This window comes from Schistocerca cancellata, chromosome 7 (assembly GCF_023864275.1).
Source record: "Schistocerca cancellata isolate TAMUIC-IGC-003103 chromosome 7, iqSchCanc2.1, whole genome shotgun sequence".
Taxonomy (NCBI): domain Eukaryota; kingdom Metazoa; phylum Arthropoda; class Insecta; order Orthoptera; family Acrididae; genus Schistocerca; species Schistocerca cancellata.
This window is the reverse complement of record NC_064632.1, coordinates 613,943,853-613,960,671: the sequence shown is the minus strand read 5'-3', so window position 1 is coordinate 613,960,671 and position 16,819 is coordinate 613,943,853.

Below are 16,819 nucleotides of genomic sequence, written 5' to 3'. Positions count from 1 at the left end.
ATCGAGGAACGTTTCTATGGCAACGACAGGATCTTATCTTATGCGGTGTGTATCTCTTTTCAGATGCACTATTGCTTCTATATTGCATCTGTCGATCCCTGAAAATGACGAATTAACACAGAAATTTCGTCGCTATTTAATACTGTAGGTTCTATGCCTTCTCTTTCTAAATCGAGGAACGTTTCTATGGCAATGACAGGATCTTCTATTGGGAGTCGAGTATCTTTTTTCGGATGCACTATTCCTTCTTAATTGCATCCGACGATCCCTCACAATGACGAATTAACACAGAAATTGCGTCGCTATGAAATACTATAGGTTCTATTTTTTCTCTTTCTACATCGAGGAACGTTACTATGGCAACGACAGGATCTTATATTGGGAGGCGAGTATCTCTTTTCGGATGCACTATTCCTTCTTTATTCCATCCGTCGATCCCTCACAGTGACGAATTAACACAGAAATTGCGTCGTTATAAAATACTATAAGCTCTACGCCCTCTCTTTCCAAATCTAGGGACGTTTATATGGCAACGACAGGATGTTATATTGGGAGGCGAATATCTCTTTTGGATGCAATAATTCTTCTTTATTGCATCCGTCGATCCCTCACATTGACGAATTAACACAGAAATTGCGCCGCTATGATATACTGTAGGTTCTATGCCTTCTCTTTCTACATCGAGGAACGTTCCTATGGCAACGACAGGATTTTCTATTGGGAGTCGAGTATCTCTTTCCGGATGCACTATTCCTTCTTTATTGCATCCGTCGATCCCTCACAATGACGAATTAACACAGAAATTACGTCGCTATGAAATACTATAGGTTCTATTCCTTCTCTTACTAAATCGAGGAACGTATCTATGCCACGAAAGAATCTAATATTGGGAGGCGAGTATCTCTTTTCCAATGCACTATTCCTCCTTTATTGCATCCGTCGATCTCAAACAATGATGAATTAACACTAAAATTGCGTCGCTATGAAATACTATAGGTTCTATGGCTTCTCTTTCTAAATCGAAGAACGTTTCTATGGCAACGGCAGGATCTTCTATTAGGAGGCGATTATCTCTTTTCGGATGCACTATTCCTTCTTTATTGCATCTGTTGATCTCTCACAATGACGAATTAACACATAAATTGCGACGCTAAGAATTACTATAGCTTCCATGCCTTCTCTTTCTAAATCGAGGAACGTTTCTATGGCAACGACAGGATCTTCTATTGGTAGGCGAGGATCTCCTTTCGGGTGCAGTATTAATTCTTTATTGCTTCTGTCGATCCCTCTCAATGACGAATTAAAATTGCTTCGCTATGAAATACTACAGGTTCTATGCCTTCTCTTTCTAAATCGAGGAACGTTTCTATGGCAACGACATAATTTGTATTGGGAGGTGAGTATCTCTTTCCGGATGCACTATTCTTTGTTTAATGCAACCGTCGAGCCCTCACAATGACGAATTAACACAAAAATTTGGGCCGCTATGAAATACTATAAGTCTATGGCTTCCCTTTGTAAATCGTTGATTGTATCTATGACAACGACAGGATCTTGTATTAAGAGGCAAGTATCTCTTTTCGGATGCACTATTCCTTCTTTATTCCATCCGGCGATCCCTCACAATGACGAATTAACACAGAAATTGCGTCGCTATTAAATACTATAGGTTCTATGCCTTCTCTTTCTAATTCGAGGAACGTTCCTATGGCAACGACAGGTTCTTATATTCGGAGGCGAGTATCTCTTTTCGGTTACACTATTCCTTCTTTATTACATCTGTCGGTCCCTCACAATGACGAATTAACACAGAAATTGCGTCGCTTGATATACTATAGGTTCTATGCCTTCTCTTTCTAAATCGAGGAACGTTTCTATGGCAACTACAGGATCTTATATTGGGAGGCGAGTATCTCGACTCGGATGCGCTAATCCTTCTTTATTGCATACGCCGATACCTCACAATGACGAATTAACACAGAAATTGCGTCACTATGATATACTATAGGTTTTAAGCCTTCTCTTTTTAAATCGCGGAATGTTTCAATGGCAACGACAGGATCTTATAATGGGAGGCGAGTATGTCTTTTCGGATGCACTATTCCTTCTTTATTGCATCCGTCGATGCCTCACAATGACGAATTAAAATTGCTTCGCTATGAGATACTATAGGTTCTATGCCTTCTCTTTCTAAATCGAGGAACGTTTCTATGGCAACGACAGGATTTGTATTGGGAGGTGAGTATCTCTTTTCGGATGCACTATTCTTTCTTTATTGCATCCGTCCATCCCTCACAATGGCGAATTAACACAGAAATTGAGTCGCTATGAAATACTATAGGTTCTATGCCTTCTCTTTCTAATTCAAGGAACGTTCCTATGGCAACAACAGGTTCTTATATTGGGAGGCGAGTATCTCTTTTCGGTTACACTATTCCTTCTTTATTGCATCCGTCGGTCCCTCACAATGACGAATTAACACAGAAATTGTTTCGCTATGAAATACTATCGGTTCTATGCCATCTCTTTATAAATCGCGAAACGTTTCTATGGCAACGACAGGATCTTCAATTGGGATTCGAAGAACTCTTTTCGGATGCACTATTCCATCTTTATTGCATCCGTCGATCCCTCACAATGACGAATTAACACAGAAATTGCGTCGCTATGACATACTATAGGTTCTATGCCTTCTCTTTCTAATTCGAGGAACGTTCCTATGGCAACGACAAATTCTTATATTCGGAGGCGAGTATGTCTTTTCGGTTACACTATTCCTACTTTATTGCATCCGTCGATCCCTCACAATGACGAATTAACACAGAAATTGCGTCGCTATGAAATACTATAGGTTCTATGCCTTCTCTTTGTAATTCGAGGAACGTTTCTATGGCAATGACAGGATCTTCAATTGGGATGCGAGGAACTCTTTTCGGATGCACTATTCCTTCTTAATTGCATCCGACGATCCCTCACAATGACGAATTAACACAGAAATTGCGTCGCTATGAAATACTATATTTTCTATTTTTTCTCTTTCTACATCGAGGAACGTTACTATGGCAACGACAGGATCTTATATTGGGAGGCGAGTATCTCTTTTCGGATGCACTATTCCTTCTTTATTCCATCCGTCGATCCCTCACAGTGACGAATTAACACAGAAATTGCGTCGTTATAAAATACTATAAGCTCTACGCCCTCTCTTTCCAAATCTAGGGACGTTTATATGGCAACGACAGGATGTTATATTGGGAGGCGAATATCTCTTTTGGATGCAATAATTCTTCTTTATTGCATCCGTCGATCCCTCACATTGACGAATTAACACAGAAATTGCGCCGCTATGATATACTATAGGTTCTATGCCTTCTCTTTCTACATCGAGGAACGTTCCTATGGAAACGACAGGATCTTATATTGGGAGGCGAGTATCTCTTTTCGGATGCACTACTTCTTCTTTTTTGCATCCGTCGATCCCTCACAATGACGAACTAACACAGAAATTGCGTCGCTATGAAATACTATAGGTTCTATGCCATTTCTTTCTAATTCGATTAACGTTTCTATGGTAACGACAGGATCTTCAATTGGGAAGCGAGTATCTCTTTTCGGATGCACTATTCCTTCTTTATTCCATTCGTCAATCCCTCACAGTGACGAATTAACACAGAAATTACGTTGCTATGAAATACTATAGGTTCTATTTCTTCTCTTTCGAAATCGATTAACGTTTCTATGGCAACGACAGGATCTTCTATTAGGAGGCGAGTATCTCTTCTCGGATGCACTATTCCTTCTTTATTGCATCCGTCGATCCCACACAATGACGAATTAACACAGAAATTGCGTCGCTATGAAATACTATAGGATCTATGCCTTCTCTTTCTAATTCGAGGAACGTTCCTATGGCAACGACAATTTCTTATATTGGGAGGCGAGTATCTGTTTTCGGTTACACTATTCTTTCTTTATTGCACCCGTCGATCCCTCACAATGAAGAAAATACACAGAAATTGCGTCGCTATGAAATACTATAGGTTCTATGCCTTCTCTTTGTAATTCGAGGAACGTTTCTATGGCAACGACAGGATCTTCTATTGGGATGCGAGGAACTCTTTTCGGATGCACTATTCCATCTTCATTAAATCCGTCGATCCCTCACAATGACGGATTAACACACAAATTGCATCGCTATGAAATACGATAGGTTCTATGCCTTCTCTTTCTAAATCGAGGAACATTTCTATGGCAACGATAGGATGATATATTGGGAGGCGAGTATCTCGTCTCGGATGCACTAATCCTTCTTTATTGCATTCGCCGATCCCTCACAATGACGAATTAACACAGAAATTGCGTCACTATGATATACTATAGGTTCTAAGCCTTCTCTTTCTAAATCGAGGAACGTTTCTATGGCAACGACAGGATCTTCTATTAGGAGGCGAGTATCTCTTTTCGGATGCACTATTCCTTCTTCATTGCATCTGTCGATACCTCACAATGACGAATTAACACAGAAATTGCGTCGCTATGAAATACTATAGGTTCTATGTCTTCTGTTCCTAAATCGAGGAACTTTTCTATGGCAACGACAGGATCTTATATTGGGCGGCGAGTATCTCTTTTCGGATGCACTATTCCATCTTTATTGCATCCGTCGATCCCTCACAATGACGGATTAACACACAAATTGCGTCGCTATGAAATACTATAGGTTCTATGCCTTCTCTTTCTAAATCGAGGAACGTTTCTATGGCAACGACAGGTTCTTATAATGGGAGGCGAGTATGTCTTGCGGATGCAGTATTCCTTCTTTATAGCATCCGTCGATCCCTCACAATGACGAATTAAAATTGCTTCTCTATGAAATACTATAGGTTCTATGCCTTCTCTTTCTAAATCGAGGATCGTTTCTATGGCAATCAACGGATCTTATATTGGGAGGCGAGTATCTCTTTTCGGATGCACTATTCCTTCTTTATTGCATCCGTCGATCCCTCACAATGACGAATTAACACTAAAATGGCGTCGCTATAAAATACTATAGGTTCTATTGCTTCTCTTTCTAAATCGAAGAAGGTTTCAATGGCAACGACAATATCTTCTATTAGGAGGCGAATATCTCTTTTCGGATGCACTATTCCTACTTTATTACATCTGTTGATCCCTCACAATGACGAATTAACACATAAATATGGGCGCTAAGAATTACTATAGCTTCCATGCCTTCTCTTTCTAAATCGAGGAACTTTTCAATGGCAAAGACAGGATCTTCTATTGGGAGGCGAGGATCTCCTTTGGGTGCACTGTTTCTTCTTTATTGCTTCCGTCGATCCCTCACAATGACGAATTAAAATTGCTTCGCTGTGAAATACTATAGGTTCTATGCCTTCTCTTTCTAAATCGAGGAACTTTTCAATGGCAACGACAGGATCTTATATTGGGAGGCGAGTATCACTTTTCGGATGCACTATTCCTTCTTTATTGCATACGCCGATCCCTCACAATGACGAATTAACACAGAAATTGCGTCGCTATGTTATAATATAGGTTCTATGCCTTCTCTTTCTAAATCGAGGAAGGTTTCTATGGCAATGACAGGATCTTCTATTGGGAGTGTAGTATCTTTTTTCGGATACACTATTGGTTCTTATTGCATCCGTCGATCCCTCACAATTACGAATTAACACAGAAATTGCGTCGCTATGAAATACTATAGGTTCTATGCCATCTCTTTGTAATTCGTGGAACGTTTCTATGGCAACGACAGTATCTTCTATTGGGAGGCGAGGAACTCTTTTCGGATGCACTATTCCATCTTTATTGCATCTGTCGATTCCTCACATTGACGAATTAACACAGAAATTGCGTCGCTATGAAATACTATAGGTTCTATGCCTGCTCTTTCTAATTCGTGGAACGTTCCTATGGCAACGACAGGTCCTTATATTGGGAGGCGAGTATCGGTTTAGGATGCAATAATTCTTGTTTATTGCATCCGTCGATCTCTCACATTGACGAATAAACACAGAAATTGCGTCACTATGATATACTATAGGTTCTCTGCCTTCGTTTTCTATATCGAGGAACGTTCCTATAGAAACGACAGGTTCTTATACTGGGTGGCAAGTATCTCTTTCCAGATGCACTATTCCTTCTCTATTGCATCCGTCGATCCCTGACAATGACGAATTAACACAGATATTGCGTCGCTATGAAATACTATAGGTTCTATGCCTTCTCTTTCTAAATCGAGGAACGTTTCTATGGCATTGACAGGATCTTCTATTGGGAGGCGAGGATCTCCTTTCGGGTGCAGTATTCCTTCTTTATTGCTTCTGTCGATCCCTCTCAATGACGAATTAAAATTGCTTCGCTATGAAATACTACAGGTTCTATGCCTTCTCTTTCTAAATCGAGGAACGTTTCTATGGCAACGACATAATTTGTATTGGGAGGTGAGTATCTCTTTCCGGATGCACTATTCTTTGTTTAATGCAACCGTCGATCCCTCACAATGACGAATTAACACAAAAATTTGGGCCGCTATGAAATACTATAAGTCTATGGCTTCCCTTTGTAAATCGTTGATTGTTTCTATGACAACGACAGGATCTTCTATTAAGAGGCAAGTATCTCTTTTCGGATGCACTATTCCTTCTTTATTCCATCCGTCGATCCCTCACAATGACGAATTAACACAGAAATTGCGTCGCTATGAAATACTATAGGTTCTATGCCTTGTCTTTCTAATTCGAGGAACGTTCCTATGGCAACGACAGGTTCTTATATTCGGAGGCGAGTATCTCTTTTCGGTTACACTATTCCTTCTTTATTACATCTGTCGGTCCCTCACAATGACGAATTAACACAGAAATTGCGTCGCTATGAAATACTATAGGTTCTATGCCTGCTCATTCTAATTCGTGGAACGTTCCTATGGCAACGACAGGTTCTTATATTGGGAGGCGAGTATCTCTTTTCAGATACACTTTTCCTTCTTTATTGCATCCGTCGGTCCCTCACAATGACGAATTAACAGAGAAATTGCGTCGCTATGAAATACTATATGTTCTATGGTTTCTCTTTATAATTCTAGGAACGTTTCTATGGCAACGACAGGATCTTCAATTGGGAGACGAGGAACTCTTTTCGGATGCACTATTCCATCTTTATTGCATCCGTCGATCCCTCACAGTGACGAATTAACACACAAATTGCGTCGCTATGAAATACTATAGGTTCTATGCTTTCTCTTTCTAAATAGAGGAACGTTTCTATGGCCACGACAATATCTTATATTGGGAGGCGTGTATCCCTTTTCAGATGCACTATTCCCTTTTTATTCCATCCGTCGATCCCTAACAATGACGAATTAACACAGAAATTGCGTCGTTATTAAGTACTATAGGCTCTATGCCCTCTCTTTCCAAATCTAGGGACGTTTATATGGCTACGACAGAATCTTATATTGGGAGGCGAGTATCGGATTAGGATGCAATAATTCTTGTTTATTGCATACGTCGATCCCTCACATTGACGAATAAACACAGAAATTGCGTCGCTATGAAATACTATAGGTTCTATGCCTTCTCTTTCTAAATCGAGGAACGTTTCTATGGCAACGACAGGATTTTCTATTGGGAGTGGAGTATCTCTTTCCGGATACACTATTCCTTCTTTATTGCATCCGTCGATCCCTCACCATGACGAATTAACACAGAAATTACGTCGCTATGAAATACTATAGGTTCTATTCCTTCTCTTACTAAATCGAGGAACGTATCTATGCCACGAAAGAATCTAATATTGGGAGGCGAGTATCTCTTTTCCAATGCACTATTCCTTCTTTATTGCATCCGTCGATCTCAAACAATGATGAATTAACACTAAAATTGCGTCGCTATGAAATACTATAGGTTCTATGGCTTCTCTTTCTAAATCGAAGAACGTTTCTATGGCAACGGCAGGATCTTCTATTAGGACGCGAATATCTCTTTTCGGATGCACTATTCCTTCTTTATTGCATCTGTTAATCCCTCACAATGACGAATTAACACATAAATTGCGACGCTAAGAATTACTATAGCTTCCATGCCTTCTCTTTCTAAATCGAGGAACGTTTCTATGGCAACGACAGGATCTTCTATTGGGAGGCGAGGATCTCCTTTCGGGTGCAGTATTCCTTCTTTATTGCTTCCGTCGATCCCTCTCAATGACGAATTAAAATTGCTTCGCTATGAAATACTACAGGTTCTATGCCTTCTCTTTCTAAATCGAGGAACGTTTCTATGGCAACGACATAATTTGTATTGGGAGGTGAGTATCTCTTTCCGGATGCACTATTCTTTGTTTAATGCAACCGTCGATCCCTCACAATGACGAATTAACACAAAAATTTGGGCCGCTATGAAATACTATAAGTCTATGGCTTCCCTTTGTAAATCGTTGATTGTTTCTATGACAACGACAGGATCTTGTATTAAGAGGCAAGTATCTCTTTTCGGATGCACTATTCCTTCTTTATTCCATTCGTCGATCCCTCACAATGACGAATTAACACAGAAATTGCGTCGCTATGAAATACTATAGGTTCTATGCCTTCTCTTTCTAATTCGAGGAAGGTTCCTATGGCAACGACAGGATCTTATATTCGGAGGCGAGTATCTCTTTTCGGTTACACTATTCCTTCTTTATTACATCTGTCGGTGCCTCACAATGACGAATTAACACAGAAATTGCGTCGCTATGATATACTATAAGTTCTATGCCTTCTCTTTCTAAATCGAGGAACGTTTCTATGGCAACTACAGGATCTTATATTGGGAGGCGAGTATCTCGACTCGGATGCGCTAATCCTTCTTTATTGCATACGCCGATACCTCACAATGACGAATTAACACAGAAATTGCGTCACTATGATATACTATAGGTTCTAAGCCTTCTCTTTTTAAATCGCGGAATGTTTCTATGGCAACGACAGGATCTTATAATGGGAGGCGAGTATGTCTTTTCCGATGCACTATTCCTTCTTTATTGCATCCGTCGATGCCTCACAATGACGAATTAAAATTGCTTCGCTATGAAATACTATAGGTTCTATGCCTTCTCTTTCTAAATCGAGGAACGTTTCTATGGCAACGACAGGATTTGTATTGGGAGGTGAGTATCTCTTTTCGAATGCCTTATTCTTTCTTTATTGCATCCGTCCATCCCTCACAATGGCGAATTAACACAGAAATTGAGTCGCTATGAAATACTATAGGGTCTATGCCTTCTCTTTCTAATTCGAGGAAGGTTCCTATGGCAACAACAGGTTCTTATATTGGGAGGCGAGTATCTCTTTTCGGTTACACTATTCCTTCTTTATTGCATCCGTCGGTCCCTCACAATGACGAATTAACACAGAAATTGTTTCGCTATGAAATACTATCGGTTCTATGCCTTCTTTTTATAAATCGAGAAACGTTTCTATGGCAACGACAGGATCTTCAATTGCGAGGCGAAGAACTCTTTTCGGATGCACTATTCCATCTTTATTGCATCCGTCGATCCCTCACAATGACGAATTAACACAGAAATTGCGTCGCTATGAAATACGATAGGTTCTATGCCTTCTCTTTCTAAATCGAGGAACATTTATATGGCAACGATAGGATGTTATTTTGGGAGGCGAGTATCTCGTCTCGGATGCACTACTCCTTCTTTATTGCATACGCCGATCCCTCACAATGACGGATTAACACACAAATTGCGTCGCTATGAAATACTATAGGTTCTATGCCTTCTCTTTCAAAATCGAGGAACGTTTCTATGGCAACGACAGGATCTTATAATGGGAGGCGAGTATGTCTTTTCGGATGCAGTATTCCTTCTTTATAGCATCCGTCGATCCCTCACAATGACGAATTAAAATTGCTTCTCTATGAAATACTATAGGTTCTATGCCTTCTCTTTCTAAATCGAGGATCGTTTCTATGGCAACGAACGGATCTTACATTGGGTGGCGAGTATCTCTTTTCGGATGCACTATTCCTTCTTTATTGCATCCGTCGATCCCTCACAATGACGAATTAACACTAAAATGGCGTCGCTAGAAAATACCATAGGTTCTATTGCTTCTCTTTCTAAATCGAAGAACGTTTCAATGGCAACGACAATATCTTCTATTAGGAGGCGAATATCTCTTTTCGGATGCACTATTCCTACTTTATTGCATCTGTTGATCCCTCACAATGACGAATTAACACATAAATGGCGGCGCTAAGAATTGCTATAGCTTCCATGCCTTCTCTTTCTAAATCGAGGAACTTTTCTATGGCAAAGACAGGATCTTCTATTGGGAGGCGAGGATCTCCTTTGGGTGCACTATTTCTTCTTTATTGCTTCCGTCGATCCCTCACAATGACGAATTAAAATTGCTTCGCTATGAAATACTATAGGTTCTATGCCTTCTCTTTCTAAATCGAGGAACTTTTCAATGGCAACGACAGGATCTTATATTGGGAGGCGAGTATCACTTTTCGGATGCACTTTTCCTTCTTTATTGCATACGCCGATCCCTCACAATGACGAATTAACACAGAAATTGCGTCGCTATGTTATAATATAGGTTCTATGCTTCTCTTTCTAAATCGAGGAAGGTTTCTATGGTAATGACAGGATCTTCTATTGGGAGTCTAGTATCTCTTTTCGGATACACTATTGGTTCTTATTGCATCAGTCGATCCCTCACAATTACGAATTAACACAGAAATTGCGTCGCTATGAAATACTATAGGTTCTATGCCATCTCTTTGTAATTCGAGGAACGTTTCTATGGCAACGACAGTATCTTCTATTGGGAGGCGAGGAACTCTTTTCGGATGCACTATTCCATCTTTATTGCATGTGTCGATTCCTCACATTGACGAATTAACACAGAAATTGCGTCGCTATGAAATACTATAGGTTCTATGCCTGCTCTTTCTAAATCGTGGAACGTTCCTATGGCAACGACAGGTTCTTATATTGGGAGGCGAGTATCGGTTTAGGATGCAATAATTCTTGTTTATTGCATCCGTCGATCTCTCACATTGACGAATAAACACAGAAATTGCGTCACTATGATATACTATAGGCTCTATGCCTTCGTTTTCTATATCGAGGGACGTTCCTATAGAAACGACAGGTTCTTATACTGGGTGGCAAGTATCTCTTTCCAGATGCACTATTCCTTCTCTATTGCATCCGTCGATCCCTGACAATGACGAATTAACACAGATATTGCGTCGCTATGAAATACTTAAGGTTCTATGCCTTCTCTTTCTAAATCGAGGAACGTTTCTATGGCAACGACAGGATTTTCTATTGGGAGTCGAGTATCTCTTTCCGGATGCACTATTCCTTCTTTATTGCATCCGTCGATCCCTCACAATGACGAATTAACACAGAAATTACGTCGCTATGAAATACTATAGGTTCTATTCCTTCTCTTACTAAATCGAGGAACGTATCTATGACACGAAAGAATCTAATATTGGGAGGCGAGTATCTCTTTTCCAATGCACTATTCCTCCTTTATTGCATCCGTCGATCTCAAACAATGATGAATTAACACTAAAATTGCGTCGCTATGAAATACTATAGGTTCTATGGCTTCTCTTTCTAAATCGAAGAACGTTTCTATGGCAACGGCAGGATCTTCTATTAGGAGGCGATTATCTCTTTTCGGATGCACTATTCCTTCTTTATTGCATCTGTTGATCTCTCACAATGACGAATTAACACATAAATTGCGACGCTAAGAATTACTATAGCTTCCATGCCTTTTCTTTCTAAATCGAGGAACGTTTCTATGGCAACGACAGGATGTTCTATTGGGAGGCGAGGATCTCTTTTCGGGTGCAGTATTAATTCTTTATTGCTTCTGTCGATCCCTCTCAATGACGAATTAAAATTGCTTTGCTATGAAATACTACAGGTTCTATGCCTTCTCTTTCTAAATCGAGGAACGTTTCTATGGCAACGACATAATTTGTATTGGGAGGTGAGTATCTCTTTCCGGATGCACTATTCTTTGTTTAATGCAACCGTCGATCCCTCACAATGACGAAATAACACAAGAATTTGGGCCGCTATGAAATACTATAAGTCTATGGCTTCCCTTTGTAAATCGTTGATTGTATCTATGACAACGACAGGCTCTTGTATTAAGAGGCAAGTATCTCTTTTCGGATGCACTATTCCTTCTTTATTCCATCCGTCGATCCCTCACAATGACGAATTAACACAGAAATTGCGTCGCTATGAAATACTATAGGTTCTATGCCTTCTCTTTCTAATTCGAGGAACGTTCCTATGGCAACGACAGGTTCTTATATTCGGAGGCGAGTATCTCTTTTCGGTTACACTATTCCTTCTTTATTACATCTGTCGGTCCCTCACAATGACGAATTAACACAGAAATTGCGTCGCTTGATATACTATAGGTTCTATGCCTTCTCTTTCTAAATCGAGGAACGTTTCTATGGCAACTACAGGATCTTATATTGGGAGGCGAGTATCTCGACTCGGATGCGCTAATCCTTCTTTATTGCATACGCCGATACCTCACAATGACGAATTAACACAGAAATTGCGTCACTATGATATACTATAGGTATTAAGCCTTCTCTTTTTAAATCGCGGAATGTTTCAATGGCAACGACAGGATCTTATAATGGGAGGCGAGTATGTCTTTTCGGATGCACTATTCCTTCTTTATTGCATCCGTCGATGCCTCACAATGACGAATTAAAATTGCTTCGCTATGAGATACTATAGGTTCTATGCCTTCTCTTTCTAAATCGAGGAACGTTTCTATGGCAACGACAGGATTTGTATTGGGAGGTGAGTATCTCTTTTCGGATGCACTATTCATTCTTTATTGCATCCGTCCATCCCTCACAATGACGAATTAACACAGAAATTGCGTCGCTATGAAATACTATAGGTTCTATGTCTTCTGTTCCTAAATCGAGGAACGTTTCTATGGCAACGACAGGATCTTATCTTATGCGGTGAGTATCTCTTTTCAGATGCACTATTGCTTCTATATTGCATCTGTCGATCCCTGAAAATGACGAATTAACACAGAAATTGCGTCGCTATTTAATACTGTAGGTTCTATGCCTTCTTTTTCTAAATCGAGGAACGTTTCTATGGCAATGACAGGATCTTCTATTGGGAGTCGAGTATCTTATTTCGGATGCACTATTCCTTCTTAATTGCATCCGACGATCCCTCACAATGACGAATTAACACAGAAATTGCGTCGCTATGAAATACTATAGGTTCTATTTTTTCTCTTTCTACATCGAGGAACGTTACTATGGCAACGACAGGATCTTATATTGGGAGGCGAGTATCTCTTTTCGGATGCACTATTCCTTCTTTATTCCATCCGTCGATCCCTCACAGTGACGAATTAACACAGAAATTGCGTCGTTATAAAATACTATAAGCTCTACGCCCTCTCTTTCCAAATCTAGGGACGTTTATATGGCAACAACAGGATGTTATATTGGGAGGCGAATATCTCTTTTGGATGCAATAATTCTTCTTTATTGCATCCGTCGATCCCTCACATTGACGAATTAACACAGAAATTGCGCCGCTATGATATACTATAGGTTCTATGCCTTCTCTTTCTACATCGAGGAACGTTCCTATGGAAACGACAGGATCTTATATTGGGAGGCGAGTATCTCTTTTCGGATGCACTACTTCTTCTTTATTGCATCCGTCGATCCCTCACAATGACGAACTAACACAGAAATTGCGTCGCTATGAAATACTATAGGTTCTATGCCATTTCTTTCTAATTCGATTAACGTTTCTATGGTAACGACAGGATCTTCAATTGGGAAGCGAGTATCTCTTTTCGGATGCACTATTCCTTCTTTATTCCATTCGTCGATCCCTCACAGTGACGAATTAACACAGAAATTACGTTGCTATGAAATACTATAGGTTCTATTTCTTCTCTTTCGAAATCGAGGAACGTTTCTATGGCAACGACAGGATATTCTATTAGGAGGCGAGTATCTCTTCTCGGATGCACTATTCCTTCTTTATTGCATCCGTCGATCCCACACAATGACGAATTAACACAGAAATTGCGTCGCTATGATATACTATAGGATCTATGCCTTCGCTTTGTAATTCGAGGAACGTTCCTATGGCAACGACAATTTCTTATATTGGGAGGCGAGTATCTGTTTTCGGTTACACTATTCTTTCTTTATTGCACCCGTCGATCCCTCACAATGACGAAAATACACAGAAATTGCGTCGCTATGAAATACTATAGGTTCTATGCCTTCTCTTTGTAATTCGAGGAACGTTTCTATGGCAACGATAGGATCTTCTATTGGGATGCGCGGAACTCTTTTCGGATGCACTATTCCATCTTCATTAAATCCGTCGATCCCTCACAATGACGGATTAACACACAAATTGCGTCGCTATGAAATACGATAGGTTCTATGCCTTCTCTTTCTAAATCGAGGAACATTTCTATGGCAACGATAGGATGATATATTGGGAGGCGAGTATCTCGTCTCGGATGCACTAATCCTTCTTTATTGCATACGCCGATCCCTCACAATGACGAATTAACACAGAAATTGCGTCACTATGATATACTATAGGTTCTAAGCCTTCTCTTTCTAAATCGAGGAACGTTTCTATGGCAACGACAGGATCTTCTATTAGGAGGCGAGTATCTCTTTTCGGATGCACTATTCCTTCTTCATTGCATCTGTCGATACCTCACAATGACGAATTAACACAGAAATTGCGTCGCTATGAAATACTATAGGTTCTATGTGTTCTGTTCCTAAATCGAGGAACTTTTCTATGGCAACGACAGGATCTTATATTGGGCGGCGAGTATCTCTTTTCGGATGCACTATTCCATCTTTATTGCATCCGTCGATCCCTCACAATGACGGATTAACACACAAATTGCGTCGCTATGAAATACTATAGGTTCTATGCCTTCTCTTTCTAAATCGAGGAACGTTTCTATGGCAACGACAGGATCTTATAATGGGAGGCGAGTATGTCTTGCGGATGCAGTATTCCTTCTTTATAGCATCCGTCGATCCCTCACAATGACGAATTAAAATTGCTTCTCTATGAAATACTATAGGTTCTATGCCTTCTCTTTCTAAATCGAGGATCGTTTCTATGGCAACCAACGGATCTTATATTGGGAGGCGAGTATCTCTTTTCGGATGCACTATTCCTTCTTTATTGCATCCGTCGATCCCTCACAATGACGAATTAACACTAAAATGGCGTCGCTATAAAATACTATAGGTTCTATTGCTTCTCTTTCTAAATCGAAGAACGTTTCAATGGCAACGACAATATCTTCTATTAGGAGGCGAATATCTCTTTTCGGATGCACTATTCCTACTTTATTGCATCTGTTGATCCCTCACAATGACGAATTAACACATAAATATCGGCGCTAAGAATTACTATAGCTTCCATGCCTTTTCTTTCTAAATCGAGGAACTTTTCAATGGCAAAGAATGGATCTTCTATTGGGAGGCGAGGATCTCCTTTGGGTGCACTGTTTCTTCTTTATTGCTTCCGTCGATCCCTCACAATGACGAATTAAAATTGCTTCGCTATGAAATACTATAGGTTCTATGCCTTCTCTTTCTAAATCGAGGAACTTTTCAATGGCAACGACAGGATCTTATATTGGGAGGCGAGTATCACTTTTCGGATGCACTATTCCTTCTTTATTGCATACGCCGATCCCTCACAATGACGAATTAACACAGAAATTGCGTCGCTATGTTATAATATAGGTTCTATGCCTTCTCTTTCTAAATCGAGGAAGGTTTCTATGGCAATGACAGGATCTTCTATTGGGAGTGTAGTATCTCTTTTCGGATACACTATTGGTTCTTATTGCATCCGTCGATCCCTCACAATTACGAATTAACACAGAAATTGCGTCGCTATGAAATACTATAGGTTCTATGCCATCTCTTTGTAATTCGTGGAACGTTTCTATGGCAACGACAGTATCTTCTATTGGGAGGCGAGGAACTCTTTTCGGATGCACTATTCCATCTTTATTGCATCTGTCGATTCCTCACATTGACGAATTAACACAGAAATTGCGTCGCTATGAAATACTATAGGTTCTATGCCTGCTCTTTCTAATTCGTGGAACGTTCCTATGGCAACGACAGGTCCTTATATTGGGAGGCGAGTATCGGTTTAGGATGCAATAATTCTTGTTTATTGCATCCGTCGATCTCTCACATTGACGAATAAACACAGAAATTGCGTCACTATGATATACTATAGGTTCTATGCCTTCGTTTTCTATATCGAGGAACGTTCCTATAGAAACGACAGGTTCTTATACTGGGTGGCAAGTATCTCTTTCCAGATGCACTATTCCTTCTCTATTGCATCCGTCGATCCCTGACAATGACGAATTAACACAGATATTGCGTCGCTATGAAATACTATGGGTTCTATGCCTTCTCTTTCTAAATCGAGGAACGTTTCTATGGCAACGACAGGATCTTCTATTGGGAGGCGAGGATCTCCTTTCGGGTGCAGTATTCCTTCTTTATTGCATCTGTCGATGCCTCTCAATGACGAATTAAAATTGCTTCGCTATGAAATACTACAGGTTCTATGCCTTCTCTTTCTAAATCGAGGAACGTTTCTATGGCAACGACATAATTTGTATTGGGAGGTGAGTATCTCTTTCCGGATGCACTATTCTTTGTTTAATGCAACCGTCGATCCCTCA